This window comes from Heloderma suspectum, chromosome 13 (genome assembly GCF_057233095.1).
Source record: "Heloderma suspectum isolate Gila_16-S chromosome 13, 16-S_ref, whole genome shotgun sequence".
Taxonomy (NCBI): Eukaryota; Metazoa; Chordata; class Lepidosauria; order Squamata; family Helodermatidae; genus Heloderma; species Heloderma suspectum.
Genome location: NC_139470.1, coordinates 8247760 through 8270898, shown reverse-complemented (window position 1 = coordinate 8270898; position 23139 = coordinate 8247760). Strand labels below are relative to the sequence as shown.

Here is a 23139-nt window from a genome sequence, read left to right as displayed (position 1 = left end):
CAGTCAGCTGTATTATGTAAATACCTTTAGTTGTGATTTGCTTGCTTTAATTTACCAGTAAACTGTTGTGGTTAAACCCTGTGTCTGGAATGCCCATCACCCCGCATTGACAGCCTAAACCCCACATTATTGGAAAGGGGAAGGTAAAGAAGGAAGGTGGGACTCATAAGGAGGCAAGAGATCCTTAAGGAGTTGCTCAGGGGGTCCAAGTTATAAGGGGAACCCTGACAGTCTGTCAAGAAGAGAGACATACCAAAAGGGGGGGGTGACAAAAAGAAAGAGGACAGAAAGAAAGAAATGAGGGAGTCAAAAGGGGTCATCCCACCTACTTATGGCTCTCGCCCCATCCACCACCAGTTTCAGCCCCACCCACCACCTTCACATGGCAACTGTCAAATGGTGATGCCTGTCACTGGGAAATCCTGCCCTCTGGGGGCAACCCCAACTCAGCTTGCAAGCTGATCCGCAGGTTTTTCTCAAAATCCAGGAACTTTTTTGTTTTGTTTTGTTTTTTAAAAAAATGCATAAATAGAAAGCTGTGCTAATTGCAACTGCAATTTCAGCCCCACTTTGTGCAATTTGTGCAAATGGCAGCTGCTATTTGTGCAAATTTCTATTTACACAATTTTTTAAAACTCAGGAAATCCGTGAACTGGCCCGACTTGATGCAATTCGAGTTGGGCCAGCTCACAGAAAACGAGTTGAAGTTGGGGGGGGGGGGAGCTGATGGAAGCTCAGTAAGCTCCACCCTCCAGATGGATTCCTCTGACATCCCTACTGGCAGATTATCCCCAAGGTAATGCAGGCCTCAAAAGAAAAAGAAAACAGATTGCCTACCCTGGGTGTAGGCATTACTGAGCTGACTTTGTTTGAGTCAGCTTCACGTCTCCAATGGCTTATGGCACACAGAATATCACACCTAAGGATGCTGCGAAACCAGAAGTCATGGGTGGATCCAAACAGCCATGCTGGCCAGAAGCACAACCATGTTCCAAGAGGGCTCTGACAAAAACTGATACCGGCGAAAAAGGCAAATGCTATTTTGGGCTGCATTAATAGAAGCATAGCTTCCAAATCCCGGGAAGTACTAGTTCCCCTGTACTCAGCACTGGTTAGGCCTCATCTGGAGTACTGTGTCCAGTTCTGGGCAACGCACTTTAAGAAGGATGCAGGCAAGCTGGAGAGGGTTCAGAGGAAGGCAACGAAGATGATCAGGGGACTGGAAACAAAGCCCTATGATGAGAGACTGCAAGAACTGGGCATGTTTAGCCTTGAGAAGAGAAGACTGAGGGGAGATAGGATGGCGCTCTTCAAGTACTTGAAAGGTTGTCACAGAGAGGAAGGCCAGGATCTCTTCTCCATCATCCCAGAGTACAGGACACAGAATCATGGGCTCAAGTGACAGGAAGCCAGATTCCGGCTGAACATCAGGAAAAACTTCCTGACTGTTAGAGCAATACGACAATGAACCAATGACCTAGGGAGGTGGTGGGCTCTCCCACACTGGAGGCATTCAAGACGATGCTGGACAGCCATCTGTCAGGGATGCTTTGACTTGGATTCCTGCACTGAGCAGAGAGTTGGACTCGATGTTCTTATCGAATCCCTTCCAACCCTACTATTCTATGATTCTATGATTCTATGATTCTATGAAATGGGCATCAGCAGATGGATTCTGCCGCTCTGCCTTTCTTGCACTTCCATTGATATATCTGCTGACCCACCATTAGCATCCAGAATACGGACCAAAAATGGGCTGATTGGCCTCACCTAGAATGGCCACTCATAGGTTCTTACATCTGTAGGAGCGTCACCATCTTTTCACCACATTGCCACCACCCACCGAGATGGATGCCCCTGGCTGCTTCCTACATCTCGTTTTAAGAGGTTAACAGAAACACACAGTGGTCCAGTTGACCCAGCAGAAAATACAGTCCATTGTAAATCAAGACAGAAGGCAAGAGGCCACCTTCTCCGGCTGACAAATGCTGCCGCTAAATGCCTGTTGGTATTTACTTGGAGTGATTGTCTTTACCGAAGGCACTGAGCCAATCCACATTTTCCGCAGAATAGAGTTCCTTTACTGTTATCCCTCCACCCTGCTCCTGCCCTGACGGCAAAGGAATTCTGTAAAACAAAGCATAAAGGGAAACCTTTGGAACACACAGCCCAGCCCTTCACGAGGCAATGTCTTAAAATGTAAATTATACAGGAGGACCAGGGTGTGCATGTTCACCCCCTCTTTTTTTATTAATTATTCACTGCCCTGTCCCCTCCGCCCTCCCATCAAAGAGCAAGAGAACATACATCTGTTAAGCAAGCTTAATATCTAAATTAGATGCTTTCCTAAAATGATTATAATTCACAGTAATTTCACTAACACACTTTCTCCTCCTGCCTGAATGGTGTTTTCAGGATTCAAATACATATTAATGAATGGCAATTGCAAGGGAAAGCTATGTTTATTTTCTGCTGCACTGGCCATTGTGACTCAAATGTGTGTTTTTTTTAAAATAATATTTAGGAAAAAACTTGTCACTTTGGCCTCGTTGCTCAGACAATTTACTCTGGAGGACTGCCAAGAAGCCATTTTAAAGGTTGCAACTTCCATCGCCAATGACTGGGAAATCTATAAATGAGATTATGCATTTATAAAACATGAAGAAACGTCTCCAAAACAATGGCGAGAGGGAAAGGCACTGTTGATTTAATTGCAGCGCTCTGACTGTTCATATGGCCTCCAGAGGCAATCAGAAACAATCTGGAAAAGAAGCCATGACTTGGTTTGCAGCACATCTGCAACGCTTGGAGGAGGTCCTGCATTCAAAACGCCCTGGCATCTCCAGCAAGAGTGCCACTGGGGTTGTTATTATCTGGGCACCTGCCAAGAGCCATGCTCCTGTGGGGGGCGGCACTGCCAATCCCTGGAATGCCCTAGCTTGGCTGGTCCTCATATTTGCTATTGCTTCCTGTTCACCCACATCTTCCAAAGATGTAAGCCAATAGTGAGCGGTGTGTGGTCTTCCTTCTGGCCTGCAGCTCCCATCATCTCTAGCCGGCATAACCAATGGTGAGGCATGATGGGAGTTGCAGTCCAACAAACATCTGGAGAGGCTACAAGTTGCCCACCCTGGATGTAAGCAGGGACACAAGTAAGGAGCTCATTTGCCTTGCACTCTCCCTCTGGGTGTTTGTGCAGATTAGACCTAGCGGGATAGTAGTGACAGTGGCAAGGAGAAGGATGGCACTCAGAGAGGGGTGTCCAAGGGGGGCATCTTCCCAAAGTCACCTGCCCCTCAAACCTGGTGGCAGTATAAAACATAGGAAGATGCCTTATACTGAGTCAAACTCTTGGTCCTTCTAGACCAGCATTGTCTACATTGACTAGCAGCAGCAACTCTCCAAGATTCAGGCAGGATTATTTCCAGCTCTACCTGGAGATGCCAGGGATTGAAGCAGGAACCTTTTGCATGCAGAGCAGGGGCTCTACCATTGTATTATATGTTATTATTATATATTTTATTTTATATTCTTATATTAGATAGATAGATAGATAGATAGATAGACAGACAGACAGACAGATAATATTTATTACCAAATTTATTATATTTCTAATAGCTTCCCTAACAGCTTCCCTATACTGCCCCATAACTGAAGCTCTCTGGGTGGTTAACAAAAATTAAAAACATATTGCAAGCTCGGAAATGTACAGACGTCGACCACAGATTCCATCCAAGCCCATGTTCATTCCAGAAGGTGCAAACCGGGTAAATCCTGATTTTTAAAAACGAACCGAAACTAATTTCTCATACATCCCTTAATACCTGAATACTGGATGGGACCACCCCTGCCCCAGAATTAAGGATGTTACGGGAGTTGGGGGAGGAGTCTGGTGGACTCCCCCCCTTGGCCCCCTAGACCTCGCTCACTGAACTGCTGCCGCTTGCTGGACCCGTTCCCTGGGTGCTCATGCAGTCTGCGAGTGCCCAGCCACCGCCCGTCCTATTAGCGAGCTGCGATTTTGCGTAAAAATGGTGGCTCAGGCTTCTCTGTAAAAGCGATGTTGGATAATGGCCCCTGGACTGCCACCATTTACATAAGAATATGTGTCCGGGAACCACCAAGCTGCCATTTCTACGCAAAATGGCAGCTTGCCAAGAGGACAGGCAGCCCCAAAGAACTTGCCAGGCACTCAATCGGTGTTCCAGCAGCTCCCACGGCGTGAGTGAACAGGGGCGGGTGGCAGCGGTGGCTCAGCGAATGAACAGCCAAGCCAGGCAAACGTGAGTCCATCCATCTCTAGCCCTTGCATCTAGCGATGGATGAATTTGTTAGCTTCGCTTTCTCCCACATTCGTTTTTCCTTTTTAAGTTCAGGCTCTTTCTATCCTGTGAATTTCCATTCTGTTAGTTTCCAGCTCTTTCCAAGATGAAGAGATTAGCACCTTTCAGTAAACTCTGATTGAAAAATGAACCGAACAAAATTCTCACCTCTCTCACCTGACCAAGCCTCTCCGGCTTGCTTACGTGCTATTAGGTGGTAGAGGGCCTTTTCTTCCTCCGTGTCATGTGCTTGACCAGAAGGAAGGACATGAAATCCTGTTTTACCCTGGAGTCCATATTTTGTAACATATGTTAATGGCTAATATGCTGCTGCTAAATCATCATCATTATACAAACTTTAGCTTCCCCCTGGAATAATATTAAATGTGGCTTGCAAGTTCTACTGAGGTGGAAAACGAAGGAAGTGCAATTATATCCTCTCCCTCTTGCTCTCTCTCTCTCGCTCTCTCTGCATGTGTTTTAATATTAATTTTCTCATGCAGGATAAATCCTCCCTTACCTGATGTTCCCTGGGGAATCCCAACGGGATGTAAAGCTGTTCTGCAGGTAGAGGCAATGCTGGAAAAGGCTGACCTTTAACTTTGAAATGATAGCCTGCAGTATTTTGACTGTCCCATCTGTCAAAATGGATCACTCTCGATAATAAGGTACAGTTCGGAAAAGTTAATATGCAAAGAAACCAGCTGGAGAGAAGGAGAATAAAGGTTAGGGGGGGCAGGAGGGAAATGAACTTCTCTCATCTCCTTTCAAGAACATATTTTTAAAAAATGGCCTCTTCATTGCACCATGCCTTTGCTCAGTTGGCATTAAGTCAAGCAAGCCAGATCACCCATAATCCAGCTTTCTTGGCATAACTATCATGTGGAAAATGTGGCTTCTGGACCCGTGCATCCTCAGAGCTGTAGGTATACACCTCAGTTCTGTGGGCATGCAGGAAAAGAGCAGAATATAGGAATCAGGCAAAATGGTCCAGCTTCTTGACAGTATCAGGGGAGGGGTGCCACAAAAAGGAGCAAGGAGTCCCCAGCATGGTTAACAAGCACTGTTAGGGAAGCTATTAGAGCAGGGAGGGGAAACATCTGGCCCTCCCCCAAACCACACGCTCTGAAGGATATCCGTGAGAGGAAAGCATCCCTGACAGATAGCTGTCCAGCTTCATCTTGAATGCCTCCAGTGTGGGAGCATTCAAGATGAAGCTGGACAGCCATCTGTCAGGGATGCTTTGACTAGGATTCCTGCATTGAGCAGGGGGTTGGACTCGATGGTCTTATAGGCCTCTTCCAACCCTGCTATTCTATGATTCTATGAATCCATGTTGTTATCTCCAACTAGTGCTCAGAGATAACAACAGGGATTTCCCTACAGGCCGCTTGCTCTCCCAATTGGGAGGGTAGGTGGTGTGCTGAGGGATTTGCATGCCTGGTATCCTCCGAAAGGAGGAAGACGGGGAGCAGGCAAAGCCACCCTGACCAAGATGCCAGCTCAAAGAGCACTACTCCACCCGGAGATTTGATCAGGGACCCAGGTTCGCTGTATGTGGGATTCCTGCAGCTGGGAAAGTCTGCATGAAGTGAAGCCAGCTCCTGACATGCCATCCCTTGTCCCTAACACTGTGGCCTTGGTGGAAGATTCAGACTCAGACATAGAAGTAGTGGAGGCTGGTGGCTCTGATTTCGGTGGCATTATGAATCCATTCTGGGTTTTAGTCAGAGCCAGCCAGAACTCCAAAGGGTTAGGGTTAGCTATCCACGGTACTGACCTCTATCCCCAAAATAGGTTCAGCACCTTGCATAGAATGGACTATAATTTGGGGGTTGCTCAGGCAGTGGAATGTCAGAATCGTGAGAGCCTGTCTCTGCCTGGCTTCTTCTTCTTCTGATGGATTTATTTTAAAAAACACATATTTCCAGGCTGTTGGCTTTTCAAAAACATCAAAGAAAAAAATAGATCAAACACCATACAAAAGCACCATAAGACCAATTTCAGGTGAGCATTAAATGATTAAAAGCCTGGGGAAATTTAAAAAAAAAAAAAAAAAGGTGATTGTCTGGTGCTAGAAGCATAACAGACTAGGCATCAGGAGAATCTCTGTGGGCAAAGGGTTTCAGAGTGGGAGAGCCACCACTGAGAAGGCCTTCTCACTCGTTGCCACCCCCCTCATCTCAGATGGCAGGGGTTCCTGGAAGAGACTTCAATGATCTTAATGTAAGGGCAGGTTGGTGTGGAAACAGCAGATCCTTCAAGTACCAGAGCCCCAAGCCATACAGAGTTTCTGAAGTGAAGTACCAGCATTTTGAATCACTCTACTGTGGTTTCTTGGTCCAGAGTTTGGACTCTTTTCACATCCATTTTTCTTCAGTACTGAGTACACAGAAGCGCATAATTTCAGATTCCATCTCATGACAATTTTTTTTTCCCTTCTTCCATGACTTGTTTATTTTCCTAGAGTCTGAAGACCTTTTCCCAGTGCACACACTCAGCTCTCTGCTTGTTCAGACCTGTCCCTACAACTGATTATCTCCTGTTCTCCTTCCCATTTTTTATTAAGAATGACCTCAATTCTGTTCGAGTTCAAAATGAAGTCCTACTTTCTTTATTATTTCCCTGACTGAATTTCTCAGCAAAGACTTTAGTTGTACTTATTTCCTTTAGAATACTACCATTTTGACTTTCTACCTCAGTGTTTGTTCTTGTTTTTCATCCCTGGTAACTTTAATATTACTTTAGCATTGTTGGCAGACTTGGCCTTTAGTCTTCACAGCTAGAAACTCATTGGGCGCTGAACTTGTTTCCAGCACTGTTGGCTACAAAGATCCCACAGCTCTGCAAGCCACTAGTCCTAGAGTCTCAAGTGGAACCCCATGAAGTCCTTATGAAAGAGGGGGATGAGGTCACAGGCTCTAAATCCAAAAAGGGCAGGTCAGTCTTATTAGATTCTAAAATTAAGAACCTCCATCAGGCCATCCATCACTAGGGATGGGTGAACTCACTGTCATCCGCCCCACATGGTGAGTCGCCAGGCAGTCCACAAGCCCCTGGTGAGTGGAGCTGTCACCTGATCCCTCATCAAGCTGCCATTTTGTGTAAAAACAGTGGTCTGGCCTTTTTTTGTAAAGGCCAATTTTACGTAAATGGTGGCCTCAAAGCAGCCATTTACACAAGATTACAGGCGTCGGTGGCCATTGACACCTGTAATCTTATGTAAACGGCTACTTTACAGCCACCCTTTGCCTCAAATCAGCCTTTATCAAAAAGGCCAAGCCACCATTTTGTGGCTCGGCAAGGGATTGGGGATCTCCATGCTTGCCAGGCTCGGCGTGTGCCAGCCAAGTCAGGTAAGCACGGGAACCCACAGACTGGCACTCAGGGGGCTGAGCCGGCAATTTCTCACCTGGCCTCATGCCCCAGCTGGATGTCCGTTACATCCCTATCTACCACCCAGGGTGTTCGCTCTCCAGATCATTTCTGCCAACTGTTGCAACCACCACCGGAGACCCCCTGGCAGGCTGCTGTTTGAAAAATACAGGATGTGTGATCCCAGGTAAGAAAGTTGTTTGAGTTATTTCTGGCTGACTTCAAGATTCATGCTGTTGTTGCTTTGTCTGGAATGTCTCCAGAGTTCTTGGCCACCATGACCACCATGGGGCTGTTCCACTGTTCCGTTGGCTCAAGACATGTAGCAGGTCACACTCTAGCTTTGGCTTGATCTACTGGCCAGGAGGATGGTGGCCTGACAAGTGGGGGATTTTACGTCTACTCCCTTGTCATGGTCAGGACATCTTCTGTTATGACTTAGGCTTGCAGTGACTATTCCCCTCTGCAGAGATGGGAGATGTATTAGGATGGTCTGCCCTTGGAGGCTAATGGTTTCCAATGGCTTCCAGAGGTCTCTGGGGGATTTTATGGCTTGTCTGGTGGGCACTCCTGTTGTAGCCCTGGTCAGTCTATGGAATACGGAGATGGCTCAGGTGGTGGATGCGGCCACCCCTAAATGTCCTCTCCTACACTGCAGAAGAGCCCAGTCAGCTTCTTCTTTTTTCATTCTACTTTTTATCTTTATAAATGAAATAAAGAATACCAACAACATAATCAACATCTACAGTTTCCAGCATTACAGTATTCTTGGAGACACTGCAACAACCAGAAAAGCAAAAAAGGAAATATAAAAAGGAAAGAGAAGGCAAACTATGAAAGAACAGGAGAACAAAGGGAACAAGAAAAAGTATTAAGAGAAAAAAGGGGGGGAAAGTTACATATTACAGATAAACTTCAAGTATCACCCTACTTAAAATATTATACCATTGCCAATATTACAGTTCAGTACAGCCTAGGTTATCCATCTTATTTCAGTAACATATCCTCAGATTTATAGCAAAGAAACATGCTATAAATGTTCCCCTAGCCATAAAATGCTTTTCAGCTAATATATAATGATAAAGCTAAAATCAACCAACCAGGAATATTACTAATCATAGTCTCAAAATAATAATAATAATAATAATAATAATAATAATAATAATACTCATAATAATATTTTTAAAAAGAAAATTATTAAGGATAAAAGAAAAAAACAAAAGCAGCAACAATCACTAGTATATTTAGCCCAATCAGCTTCTTGGTATTCATCTGAGTTGAGGGCAATGAAGCAGGACGAGGGATGACAACAATGCAGGTGGAGGAAAACCCATCTCCAATTTGATCAAACACAGGTGAGAACTCATTACTGAACCTCCTCTGTGGTGGTGATGGTGGCAAAAAAGTATGCCTTCCCCTTCATTATTGTACCCCTTCAACGTCATCCAGTTGAACTGTTCCACATCTGCTGACTGCTACAGCATCTGTGCTAGTGTGGGTGAAAAGCTCATTCCCAAAGAGGTGGAGGCAATCATGAAATGTTATGCTTTCTGCTTTATTTTGTGTAAAGAGGGAAGGACCCAGGGCTTGAGCTGGTTTTCTTTCCAATTAGTCCTTTATCCAACAGAGCTGCAGTGACAAGTACAGTATCAAATAACAACCAAGGAGATAATGCAGAGTCTAGAGCAATGTTTACTAGCACGTGCCTCCAAAATAGTTCAACAAAACAATGTAGATAACCTGCTGGCCTTATCAGCAGTCCAAATGAAAACATTGGCAAGCTCATCATCCTTTACAACTAAAAATATAGAAGGGTCCTCTTCAATCCAGCACCTTGGATCTCTCTCCCCATTCAGTGGGAGCCTCTGGTACAGAGAAGGAGCAGTCTGGTTTTCCCCAAACTGAAAGTTTCAGGATGGTAGCTACTTCCAGACACTGATACTGGGCCCACCAGGTGGATTGCTTTTCTCGGCATGACCTGACTCAGCTCCTTCCTGTTTCACCGCCGACACCCCATGCTGCCAGGATAAAGCCTTTTTATCCTTCCAGCACCTAGCCATGGGTGGTTCCCTCCCATCTGATGTTTCCTGGCAGCTGCTCATTAATGAACTCAACTGTGTGCCTTCAAACTGAGATCCTGGGAATGTCTTACAGTCATTTTCCCCAGTAGACCAGGTAAGATGCCAGGACTGTGTTAAAGGGGGGAAAGGAGGTGGTATCCCCTCCCCACTTGTGGATGTATGAGAAATTCATTTCAGTTCATTTTTTATCAGGATTTACCCAGAACGTACCTTCCAGACTGAACACAGACTCCGAAACAGCCGAAGTCCATACATTTCCAAGCTTGCAATGTGATTTGTAGCCCAGAAAACAATGCATTCGACAACATGTGTACATTTGAAAAATGTGTACAAATACGGTTTAATCAATGGGAGAAGAATGAGCACATTTCAAAGATGTGCACAACAGATGCATACATTTGGGAAAAGTACGCATGAAGATACACACAGTTTTTCATGGGAAAAGAAAAAAAAAACTAAGCTCGCAATCCCATACAGACTCAAGTTGGAATGCGCTTCAAGATGAAATTCGTAGAACTTTGGCAAGCTCACATTTTACCAATTCGCACAGCCCTCTCTCCTAAACATACTTATTCCAGATAAGTCCCACAGATTTTAGTGGGCCTTAGGAAACCTTGGATTGCCACCTTGGTCAAAATGAAAATACAAGAAGTTGCAAAGAAGTTGCTGGTAAGCATTTCATTCCTTGGGCATCATCTGTCACATCTTGTAAGTGGAAGATGTTAATGGCATTTATTCTGGCACTAGAGATGGCTGCTGAATGCACCCAGGAGGAAATCCCAGAAGCCTTTACAAAAAAATGGAACACTTGTACAAGGCTGTATTTTGAAGCGTCTTCTGGTGCCATCTCAAAGGAGGCATGCAATATCCAAGGTGATGAGAAGACAATGGCAGATGAGCTGAGAAGCAGCTGGTTTGCCTACGAAGTTTAAATAAAATCTGGCTGCAACTAGGGATGGCGGAGAATTTCTCCACAAATCTTCAGGAGGCTGAGTGCCGACGCATTCGGCCCCCCAAAAGTGTTGGGGAAATTCTCCGCCGGCCCCCCGCCCCCCCGGGATGGGACTTACCTTCAGCGAATGTCCCTCTCAGCAGCGGGTCCCGGCGGCGTTTTGGCGGTGTTTCGGTGTGGGCAGGGGCGGCGGCTGGTCTCCCGACCGGCTGCCGCCGCCGACTTTACAAAATAAAAAAGTAAAAAAAAAAAACCACACACACACCCGTGATAGGCTACGTGACGATTTACGTAGCCTATCATCGCTAGATTTCCAAAGTCAGCCATGATAGGCTACGTAAATCGTCACGTACCTATCACGGGTGACTTTGGGGGAAAAAAAAGTGTGTACGCAAATGGCGGTGCCCCATGGGCACTGCCATTTGCATTCCTTATTTTGGCACGTCTAGTCTACGTAAAGATTTACGTAGACTATGGCGAAAATAAGGGGATGCTATTTGCGTTGCCCTTATTTTCGCCGTAGTCTACGTAAATCTTTACGTAGACTAGACGTGCCAAAATAAGGAACACAAATGGCGGTGCCCATGGGGCGCCGCCATTTGCATACGCGCTTTTTTTTTTCCAAAGTCACCCGTGATAGGCTACTTGACGATTTACATAGCCTGTCACGGCTGACTTTGGAAATCTAGCTGTGATAGGCTACGCAAATCGTTACGTAGCCTATCATGGGTGTGTGTGTTTGTTTTTTTACTTTTTTTTCGCAGCCGGGGAGACGGGGCGCTCCTCCCCGGCCTGAATTTTGCCGGCGAGGGATGGGGCGCCTCCCCCCCTGACCTGAATTTCGGCCGGGTGAGGCAGGGCGCCTCCCCCCCTCGCCTGAACTTCGGAGGGAGAACCGAAGCGCCTCCCCCGCCACCACAAAGCAAGCTGCGGGACAAGGTAAGTCCCTTTCGTCCATCCCTAGCTGCAACTAGGGATGATGCAGGCACCCAGTTCTGTCCAGCTGAACCCCCCCGCCTGCACCCCCAAGCCATGCTTGCCAAGCCCCTGCCCCCGCTCACCCCTGGCAGCCTTGTTGAGCTCTGCAGCTGCCATTTATGCGCATGTGCAGAAAATGTGCATTTTTGGATACACAGATATGCACATTTTTGTGATCGCCATTTTATTTTTCAAAAAAGGGTGACTGCAGAGCTCGATGAGGCCGCCGGGGTAAGCGCAAGCTGCTTGCCAAGCACAGGAGGGACTCAAGCACAGTGGGGGCAGGGGCTGGGCAGGTGCCCGGAGAACCCAGATGGGGGTAGGTTCGCACATCCCTAGCTGCAACTTGGATTAAGAGCCAGAACTGACATCCAGGAAAGAGTCTTCCCCTGTTCATCTATGAAGGTAGCGGCTGAAATACTAAAACCTTCAGACAACTCTTTCATTCATTGATTCATTCATTCATTCTTGGCCATGTGTATCATAGATTAATGCAGTAATGGGATGTGATGGACTTGTGAATCAAGGCATGCAAAAGTGGCACAGACCAGAAGCAGACTGGTTCATCCATTCCCCAATCTTCAAGGGAAGTGTGCCACAGCAAGAGACAGCCTGCTGGAGGTCTGCCTGTGAGAAACTGCTTGGCCGCTGTAAAAAAACAGAATGCTGAGGCAAGCCACCCTCCCCAAACTATCTGCAGTATTGAGATGATCATGCTGACCTACTTTAAAGGGGTGTTGTAGACATTGTAACTAGATCACATAAACATGAACTGATTTGCAGGTTTGAAAGCTGGATATGGATGCTAATTTGCTTGTTTGCTTGTTACATTTATGTCCTGCTTTTTCATCAAAGGACACCAAGGCAGCTTACATGGTCTTCCTCTTCCTCATCTGGCTTGCTTCTCCACCCTGCCACCCAGTTTGTTCTGTGGTCTCTTCACACAAACTTTGCCTCCACCCAATTCTCCCCATTCATGAGAAGTCAATTTCCAGCCACCCCCTTCTGCACATATGCAATAATATGCACATTCATGCCTGTGTAACTCATCATTTTTAGGGATGTACGAAAGTTCCACCACGGATGTCGGGGAGGCCAAATGCCAGCGCATTCGGCCCCCTGAAATCGGTGGCAGAACGGCCCGCCACCCCCGGGATGGGACTTATCTTGGGCAGATCTTCCTGGCGGCGGCGGCGGCTCCGGCGGCGGCTCCGGTGGCGGCTCCGGCGGTGGCTCTGGCAGCAGTGCAGCAGCGGTGCGGCAGTGGCAGCTGCGGCGGCCGGTCTTCCAACCGGCTGCCAGCGCCATTTCCAGTTAAAAAAACAAAAAAACAAAAAAACATGATAGGCTATGAAAAGATTTGCGTAGCCTATCATGGCTAGATTTTTAAAAAACACCTTAATAGGCTACGTAAATGTTTACATAGCCTATCATGGCTGACTTAAAAAAAAAAAAACGCACGTACACAAATGGCGGCAGCCATGGCCGCCGCCATTTGCGTTCCTTATTTTGGCACATCTTAGTCTATCTAAGACGCTACGCTATTTGCGTTCCCCTTATTTTCGCCGTCTTAGTCTACGTAAATGTTTACGTAGACTAAGACGTGCCAAAATAAAGAACGCAAATGGTGGCGGCCATGGCCGCCGCCATTTGTGTACGCGCATTTTTGTTTTGTTTTTTTAACTCAGCCGTGATAGGCTACGTAAACATTTACGTAGCCTATCACAACTGACTGCAGGGACGCAAATGGCAGCGGCTATGGCTGCCGCCATTTGCATCCCTGCTAGCCAGCGGCTGGATGTCCGGCTGCTGGCAGAGCCGGCCAGCAGCTCCGCAGAATTGCTGCGGAGCACAGCTGGCCGGCCAGGATTCCAGGGAGGAGGAACGGAGCACCTCCCCCCTTGCCAGGATTCCAGGGGAGGGACGGAACGCCTCCCCCCCAGCATCATCATAATCCGCGGAAAGGTAAGTCACTTTCATACATCCCTATTTTTCTTCAAATGGTGGATACGTTGAGTTAAACCCTGGAATACACTACCACAGGATGTAGTGATGGCCACCAACTGGGATGGCTTTAAAAGGGGATTGGACAAATTCATCAAGGGGAAGGCTACCAATAGCTACTAGTTCTGATGGCTATATGCTACCTCCACTATCAGAGGCAGTATGCCTGTGTACACCAGCTGCTGGGGAACATGGGCTAGTAGGTGCTGTTGCACTCATGTCCTACTTGTGGGTTTCCCAGAGGCAACTGGTTGGCCACTTTGTGAACAGAATGCTGGACTAGATGGACCTTGGTCTGATCCAGCTTCTTATGTTCTTATTCATTTTAATCAAATAAAATCTCTTTAATTTGGTGACACATAATGCTCAGAACCAATGCAAATCTAATTTTATTTTTTTTTAAGGTTTGGCATGGAAAATGAGATTCCGTGCATGAGCAGAGAGCAGAAATTGCAAGGAAACAGAGTCTGGCTAAATGTTAGAAGAAGCCTCCTAACACTAAGAGATGTTCAACTATGGAACAGATCACCTCTGGAGGTGGTGGGCTCTCCTCCACTGGAGGTATTTAAGCAGAGGTTGGATGGCCACCTGTCAGGGATGCTGCAGTTGCATCCTCCATTTAGCAGGGAGTAAGATGACATGATCTCCAAGGCCCTTTCCAACTCTAAATATCCATAATTCTGCAATTCCATTTCTAGTTTTCATCCTGGACACCAATTTCTGCTCACAGAGAGCTAAGCGAATGCCCTGAGGGGAGGATGTTAAACCAATTTGATATTGCACAGCCAACACTATGAGTCAATTTAAAACTCCTGTGGGGAAAGTGAGGGATTTTTTTTTCTTTTCCCTGAGAGTTCTTTAAAAATGTTCATAATCAAATCAAACTGTCATAGAATCAAACTGAAGGGAGTTTGCCCATCACTAATTCAACCACCCCGACCCTAACCAAGCTCTCATGTACGGCTACCTGGATTTCTAAAGCCTGGTCAAGAAAAGAAAAGAAAAGAAAAAGGGCCCTTCCCTTCTTATGTACCCATACATTATCCCTGTCCATGACTTTACTTGACTTCTGACACTCGGCACTTGATAGGAGTAAGATTACCTTCACTGAACTGTTCAGTTGGAATGAACCCTTTGCAACATACTGCTCTGCTCTTTGGGTCATTCAATTCCAATTGAAGCCTTCAATCAGTAGTGTTAACCATTTTCTTTTGTGGGAACACAAGGTCCTTTCAATGGATAAAGAAAACAAGAGAGCAGAGGGCACCAACCAAGAAATGGCTTGGTAGGAAGACATGCCCAGTGGTGTTTAAACTAGGCTGCATCTGTGGCAACCCAGGCATTCTGCTGAGGTCTATCGGGGTCCCACAATGCCAAGGTTGATAATGGCAGGTTTTCCGCCTGAGTCAGCCTTCTGCTATGCTGCACAGCTGCAGAAGAACATTGAGAGAATCACAGCTCTGCACTCTTGGTTCACGCAGGATGATGGAGAAGCCCAGTAGACCATCACTTCCTGTGTGCACCCTAGAACTCTCTCCCCCTGCAATCCACTTCAGCATGCAGAGTGGTGGACTAGTTCCCTGGAGGCAGGAAGATCAAAAGTCACCACCATTGCTAAACATGATCACCAGCTTAAATAAATGTTAGTCACTCAATCGCACAGTTTGGTGAATTCCTATCAGTGGTTACTTGGAAATAAGTCCCACTAACTGCAGTGGGGCATTCTCTTATGTAAGCATGCATAGGCTTGCAGCCCAATGGCACAAACAAAGATGTGTCTACTCAGGAGTAAGTTCAATGGGATTTACTCCCAGGTAAAGGTTATAGGATTTCAACTTAGTCAGTTAATAAACCAGTTCACCAATTGCCTTTACATAAAATTGCATCTGCACAAAAGCAATCAATTGGAAGCAAAACACACACTTTCTTTTTGGACGATGCATGCATCTGTTGTAACAGACCGAACCTTAGAAGAGGCAATCCCCCTCCCCAGCCTTCATTCCGACCCAGGAGGGAATGCCTCTTATGGTAGCATTTCCACCTGCAGTTTGTTTAAGTACTTGTATTTTTAAAAATACTGCCTTAAAAAAATCTGCTGCCCACCTAATCTCAGAACCTGTTTAGCCAATCAGCAGAGTGTTTTAGGGCGCAATCCGATGGCCACTAGTCAGCGGCTAGATGGCCATAGGATAGGTCAGTTCCCGGCAACTGACCTCAGAGCCTGCACTCTGAGGCCAGTTCCCTGAGAACTGGCCTCCACCCTCTCCCATGCTGCGTCGTAGGCAGCATGGAAAAGCCTCATGCTCTGTGCTCGGAAGAGGAGCACGGGGCAGCAAAAGCAGGACATTCCTGGGGGCGTGCTGGGGCGGGGAGGGCAGGGAGGGAAGAAGTGCTGTTCTGATGTGTTGGCCAGTGTTCGTCCTGCCGTGTTCCACCTTCCCATGGTTAGGCAGCCGGAATCAGTTGTCTAGACACGAATGCAGGGTAGCTGAAGTGCGGAGGGGACAATCCCTTCCATGCGTCTCCTGCCCTGCATTGGATAAGCATTTGCCTCCGAGTTTGGAGGTGGCCACCTATCCCAATAGGACTGTGCCCTCCATGGATCAATTCAGTGGAGACTGGCGGCCCTATCCCCAGCATGGGTTCAGCACCTTGGATAACTCCTTTAGAGTTCTGACTGGTTGTGACTGGAACCCAGAGTGGATTCACAACCCCACTGAAATTGGAGCCACCAGCCTCCACAATCAATTAAACAATGCAGGGCTAGTAACACTCTAGTTCCTAGACAATGCTGAGGACCTCTCCTCCCTTGCCATTTTTGGTCAAGAATTTATTCACTTGCCTCTTGGAATTAGTAATTGCCACTACCAGGACCACGAGACATTCAGCTGTGGGAAAATAAAGGTAAGGGTAGGGATGGGGGAGAATTTCTCCCCGAAACTTCGGGGGGCCGAGTGCCAATGCATTCGGCCCCTCGAAATTGGCGGTGAAATTCTCCGCCACCCCCCACCACCACCCCGCCACCCCCCCGGGATGGGACTTACCTTTCACGAATGTCCCTCCCGGCAGCAGGTCCCAGCGGCGGTTCATCGGGTCTTCGTCAGGGGCGGGGGCGGCAGCCGGTCTTTTGACTGGCTGCCGCCGCCGCCACCATTACAAGGAAAGTAAAAAAAAAAACCCATCATAGGCTACGTAACGATTAATGTAGCCTATCACGGCTAGATCTCCAAAGTCAGCCATGATAGGCTACGTTAATCGTCACGTAGCCTATCACGGGTGACTTTGAAAAAAAAAAAAGCGCATACGCAAATGGCGGCCCCCATAGGGAGCCGCCATTTGCGTTCCTTATTTGGTCCTTGTAGTCTACGTAAAGATTTACGTAGACTACGGCGAAAATAAGGGCAACGCTATTTGCGTTGCCCTTATTTTCGCCGTAGTGTACGTAAATCTTTACATAGACTACAGGGACCAAATAAGGAATGCAAATGGCAGCTCCCTATGGGGGCCGCCATTTGCGTACGCGCTTTTTTTTTTCAAAGTCACCCGTGATAGGCTACGTGACGATTAACGTAGCCTATCACGGCTGACTTTGGAGATCTAGCCGTGATAGGCTATGTTAATCGTTACGTAGCCTATCACGGGGGTGGTTTTTTGTTTGTTTTTTTTCGCGGCCGGGTAGACGGGGTGCTTCTACCCAGCCTGACTTTCACCAGCGAGGGATGGGGCGCCTCCCGCCCGGCCTGAATTTCAGCTGGGCGAGGCGGGAAGCCTCCCCCCCTCGCATGAACTTCGGGGGGAGAAGCGAAGCGCCTCCCCCCCACCGCGAAAAAAGCTGTGGGACAAGGTAAGTCCCTTTCGTACATCCCTAGAGATGCCCCTCCTGAGGCTTAGTTACTGGCTCTAAGAGCTTTCAGCCAACTTTCAACGCTTTGATGTGCACTGCTGCTTCAAGCTATTTTCTCCCCAGTGCCCTTTCGATGCCAGAAGTGCGTCAGGCTCGGAAGAAATAAAGAAAGCATATTTTGAACTAGTGCTGTGCCGAAAATTTCTCCCACAGTTTTTTTCAACCCTTCTCATTCAATGTGATAGAAAAGAAATTGCTTCCGAAAAGAAATTCAAAGGAGGAGAAATTTCGGAGAAAGTCTCATGGGCTGGGTTTGAGGTTCTTGTGCTTACCTTATTTGTGAGGTGGCTGAGGAGTGTGCAGAAGTGTCCTCTCTGTCATCATACAATAAACTCTGTGGCAGCCTGGAGCCTCCTCGGCTCCCCGCACTTCAATTAAAGCCATCATGGGGAAGACATCGTGAGACAATTCCTCCCATGAGGCTTTTTCAGTTCAAAACGTGCGGGTGGCCTGGGAGGCTGCAGAGCAATGGAAAGATGTATAACAGGGAGAGATAAAAGATGCACGGCACCCTCGGCCACCTCGCAGGGATTAGGTCAGCTCAAAAAGACCACCAAAAGACATTCAAAATTCTGCCTCAGAAGAGTGGATGCCTCAACACGGTTGATGCTGTTGCCACTTACAAAACCAGTGCAGTAAACCAAAAACCCTCAGGAAAAAAGAAAGAAGCCATGCTACAATCCCTGCCAATAGTGAGCCCTCTCTGTGAGAAACTGTTGGAGAATTTCTCCCCCCCCTAGGAGAAATTCGGTGAAATTGACCCCCCATTTCTCTGCCCACATATAGGCTGTAGAATTTTGAGAGGCCCTTTGCACACAGCTCTATTCTGAACTTCCACTGAATTTATGGATACTGGACTCGAGACAAGGGCACCAGATAAGCACAGAAGAAGCCTTCAGGCATTTATTTTATTTATTTATTTATTTATTTATTTATTTATTTCGTTTCTATACCGCCCAATAGCCGAAGCTCTCTGGGCGGTTCACAAAAATTAAATCCAAGCAACACACAATAAAACAATTTAAAATATACAGAACATTAAAACCACAATATAACAATACAACCACAATAAAACCTAGCAGCAGTGCAGGAGTTTAAAATACAGATTTAAAACAGCAAAGATAAAAATTTAGAAAGCTAAAATGCTGAAATGCCTGGGAAAATAAATAGGTCTTCACCTGGCGCCAAAAGGAATACAATGTAGGCGCCAGGCGAACCTCACTAGGGAGCTCATTCCAGAGCTGGGGTGCCACAGCAGAAAAAGCCCTCCTCCTAGTAGCCACCCGCCTCACTTCCTTTGGCAGGGGCTCACGGAGAAGGGCCACTGAAGATGATCTTAAGGTCCGGGCAGGCACATACGGGAGGAGGCGATCCTTCAGGTAACCTGGCCCCAAGCCGTTAAGGGCTTTGAATGTTAACACCAGCACTTTGAATCGGGCCCGGAAATGGACTGGCAGCCAGTGCAGCTGGAAAAGTACTGGCGTAATATGAGCTCACAGGCCAGTCCCTGTTAACAATCTTGCTGCCCTGTTTTGGACCAGCTGAAGTTTCCAGACCATTTTCAAAGGCAGCCCCACATATAACGCATTGCAGTAATCCAGACGAGAAGTTATCAGAGCATGGATAACTGTAGCAAGGCTATCTCTGTCCAGATAAGGGCATAGTTGGTATACCAGCCTAAGCTGATAAAAAGTGCTCCGTGCCACTGAGTTCACCTGTGCCTCAAGTGACAGTTCTGGATCCAAGAGCACCCCCAAACTACGAACCTGATCCTTTAGGGGGAGTGCAACCCCCTCCAGAACAGGTTGAATATCACCTAGCCGGGCAGACAAACCACCCACTAACAGTACCTCCGTCTTGTCTGGATTGAGTTTCAGTTTATTAGCCCTCATCCAGTCCATTACTGTGCCCAGGCACTGGTTCAGAACAGTCACTGCCTCACCTGATTTTGATGTAAAAGAGAGGTAGAGCTGGGTGTCATCTGCATATTGATGGCACCGCAGCCCACACCTCTGGATAACCTCCCCCAGCAGTTTCATGTAGATGTTAAACAGCATGGGGGATAAAATAGAGCCCTGTGGAACCCCATGGCACAATTGCCATGGCACAGAGCAGTAATCCCCCAGCACCACCTTCTGGAATCGGCCATCCAAGTAGGAGTGGAACCACTGTAGTGCAGTGCCTCCTACTCCCAACCCAGACAACCTATCCAGAAGGATACCATGGTCGATGGTATCGAAAGCCGCTGAGAGGTCCAGGAGAATCAACAGGGTCATACTCCCCCTGTCCCTTTCCCAGCAGAGGTCATCCCACAGGGCAACCAAGGCAGTTTCCATTCCAAAACCAGGCCTGAAGCCCAATTGAAATGGATCTAGATAATCCGTTTCATTCAACAGTGCCTGGAGCTGTCCTACAACCACCCGCTCAAGCATGAACCGCTGCCCTCCATTTTGTGCAGTGAATGTGTGAAGATCAAAGTGGGAACATATTACAGAAATACCAGGGTGATCAGGCAGTTCTTACCTTATACCCATCTTCCCCAACCTGGTGCCCTCCAGAGCTTTTGGACTCCAATTCCCATCAGCACCAGCAAGCATGGGCAATGGTCAGGAATGCTGGGAGTTGTTGTCCAAAAGAACTGGAGGGCACCAAGTTGTGGAAGGTACACACTCTAAACATAAACCTTTGTTCCCCCCAGTGTAAAACTGAAGTGTGTGTTGAATGACTTATCAGAAGTTTAAGGAACACTGACTTAGGGTCAGCCTTTGTCAAATTATGTTTTAGCAGACTTGTGAAATCGTATAAAAAGCTATCTAAGCAGGATGGCAAAGTGGAAGATAATGAGATGCGGTAAAACCAGTGGCAGTCATTTTTATTTCCTCTTTCCTGTGGCCAACAATCAGAGGGAAAACAAGTTAAGCAGCAAGTCTGTTTGCCCAAAGCAGCAATTTTACTCAGCTTCAAGGTAGAGGGCATACTGCCTGCCGGAGAGACAATGGACCAAGGGGAGCTAATCCGCTTCCAAAGATCTATTTTTAACATCATTTTTATCTACTGGCAATTTACTGTCACAGCTTCTCTTTCCATCTCTCTTGATACCTGTTATTTCTATTTTAGAGGCCATTTTAACTGTGTCCAAATGGCTGACATGAAAAGTTAAATTCTACTTTTACTCTCGTTGATTTACAAAAAAAAAACCCATAACGCAGGCATAATGCTGGCTGGCTGGGGTTCAATATGGGGGGTGGGAGGGTAGTATTGTTGTGTAGTACTGATAAGTTGTAGATGTTGAAAGGCCATATGGTACTGGACGCCACTTGTTGCAGTTACATGGGGAGAACTTGTAACTTCCTCCTAAAATCAGCTTTTGTACCAGAGGACTAGGAAACATCCAATTTAACATCATTAAAAAAGGGGGGATCCAGGAAATTGTAGGCCATTTAGCTTAACATCCATGTGCATGGGTGGAAAGCATGATTAAAGATCAAATTGTCCAGCATATAGAAGAACAAGCCTTGCTGAAAAGCATGGCTTCTGCAAGACCTTGTTCCACTAAACTTTAGGAATGTATGAGAATTTCATTTCTGCTCATAAACGTTTGAGCCTGCCTGATTTACACCCACGAGCATGAATATTAGAATATGTTGGCCTAAAATGTTAGCAAATGACTGAATATGCGCTTGTGTTCAATTTGTGCAACATTCCCTGCCCAATTTGTGCAAATTTCCAAATCTTCACAAATTTCTAAATCAGTTCTGCTTTAGTCTGGGGGGGAGGGGGGATTTGTACAACTTGGGAATTTGAGGGAATTTCTGCAATTTCACATTCTATCCCTATTTTACACAATTTTCCCATTCATGCAAAATGAGCAGTCATCACAAATGCAAATGTAAATCAGGTGCAAGATGAGTGGCACGATGATGTCCAGAGAATTTTGCCAAGCTCGTTTGCCCATCCCAACTAACCTTTTAGACTTCTTTGAGAGTGTCATCAAGTGTGTGTGTGTATATATATCTGTGTGTGTGATCTAGTAGGCATTGTCCACTTGGAGTTTCAAAAAGCTGTTGACTAAGTCCCTCATCAGGAACTCCTGAATAAGCTTAGCAGTTGTAGGACAAGAGGACAGGTCCCCCTATGGATCAGTAACTGGTTAAAGAACAGAAAGCAGAGTATGGCTAAATGGACAGTTGTTGCAATGGGAGGATCAAAGAAGTGGAGCCTCTCACAAGGATTTGTATTGGGACTAAGGGTGTATGGATTGTGTGACATCCATTCCGTCACAGATTGTCAAGTGCCTTTCATTCTGTCATCCACCCATCAACAGAATCTGATTTTTTTTTGTTTCCATATTTGAGCAAATTCGCATTTCACACACACTAAAATGCACAAATTCCACGAGATGTGCAAATTCAACAAAATGTGCATTTCACACTTTAGCCTAGGGGGGAAATGTGCACTTGGGAGCACAATTTTTTTTTAATTTTGTGTGTATTTCTATGACATGAATTTTGGGAGAGTTAGGAAATCAGTCCACAACTCCAGAGAATCTGCCCAACAGGGGGAAAGCCAGTCCTCTGCGGAATCCACAGGTCGGATTCATGAAAATCCAAACTCATTTGGTTCTCTTGCAGATTTCTCCAACATCCCTAATTGGGACTGGTGCTTTTTAACATGTTCAGAAATGCCCCAGAATTAGGGGTGACCAGTGAGGTGTCCAAGTTTGCAGATGATACCAAATTATTCAGGGTGGTAAAAAATACATACATACATACATACATACATAGTGAAGTGCTTCAAAAGAATCTCTCCAAACTGGGTGAACAGGCAATCATAGAACAATCATAGAATAGTAGGGTTGGAAGGGGGCTGCAAGACCATCTAGTGCAACCCCCTGCTCAATGCAGGAATCCAAGTCAAAGCATCCCTGACAGGTGGCTGTCCAGCCTTGTCTTGAATGCCTCCAGTGAGGGAGAGCCCACCACTGCCCTAGGAAATTGGTTCCATTGTCATATTGCTCTAATAAAATTGCAATTGTCTTTCAATGTAAGAAAGTGTCAAGTGAGACCTAACTTCACATTTACACTAACGGGGTCAGAGCGGGCAGTGACTGACCAAGAAAGGGATCTCAGGGCTGCAGTGGGTTGCTCGATGAAAACATCAACCCACTGTTCAGCAGCTGTGAAAAAGGCAAATTCTATGCTGGGGATCATTAGGAAAGGAACTGAAAGTAAAACTGACACTATACAAATCTGTGATGCAACTGCACCTGGAATATTGTGTACTTTTCTGGTCACCACACTCCAAAAAGGATATTGTTGAACAGGGAAAGGTGTGGAACGGGGCAACCAAAATGATCAAAGGGCTGGAGCAACTCCCCTATGAGGAAAGGTTACCATGTTTGAGACTTCCAAGCTGCACCCCCAAGGGTCACAGAACCCTGCTGAGTGGGAAAGGTTGTGGCATGGGGGACTGAGGGAGAATTTTCACAGAAAATTGGATGGAGGCACTTTCTGATCTACTCAG

General features: G+C 46.5%; 1 protein-coding gene across 2 annotated transcripts in view; it reads right to left on the bottom strand.

Moving 5' to 3' along the window:
* TMEM132B (transmembrane protein 132B) overlaps window positions 1-23139 on the bottom strand; it is a 301587-nt gene that overhangs the window by 72619 nt on the left and 205829 nt on the right. The gene's annotated exons all lie outside the window — the stretch shown is intronic.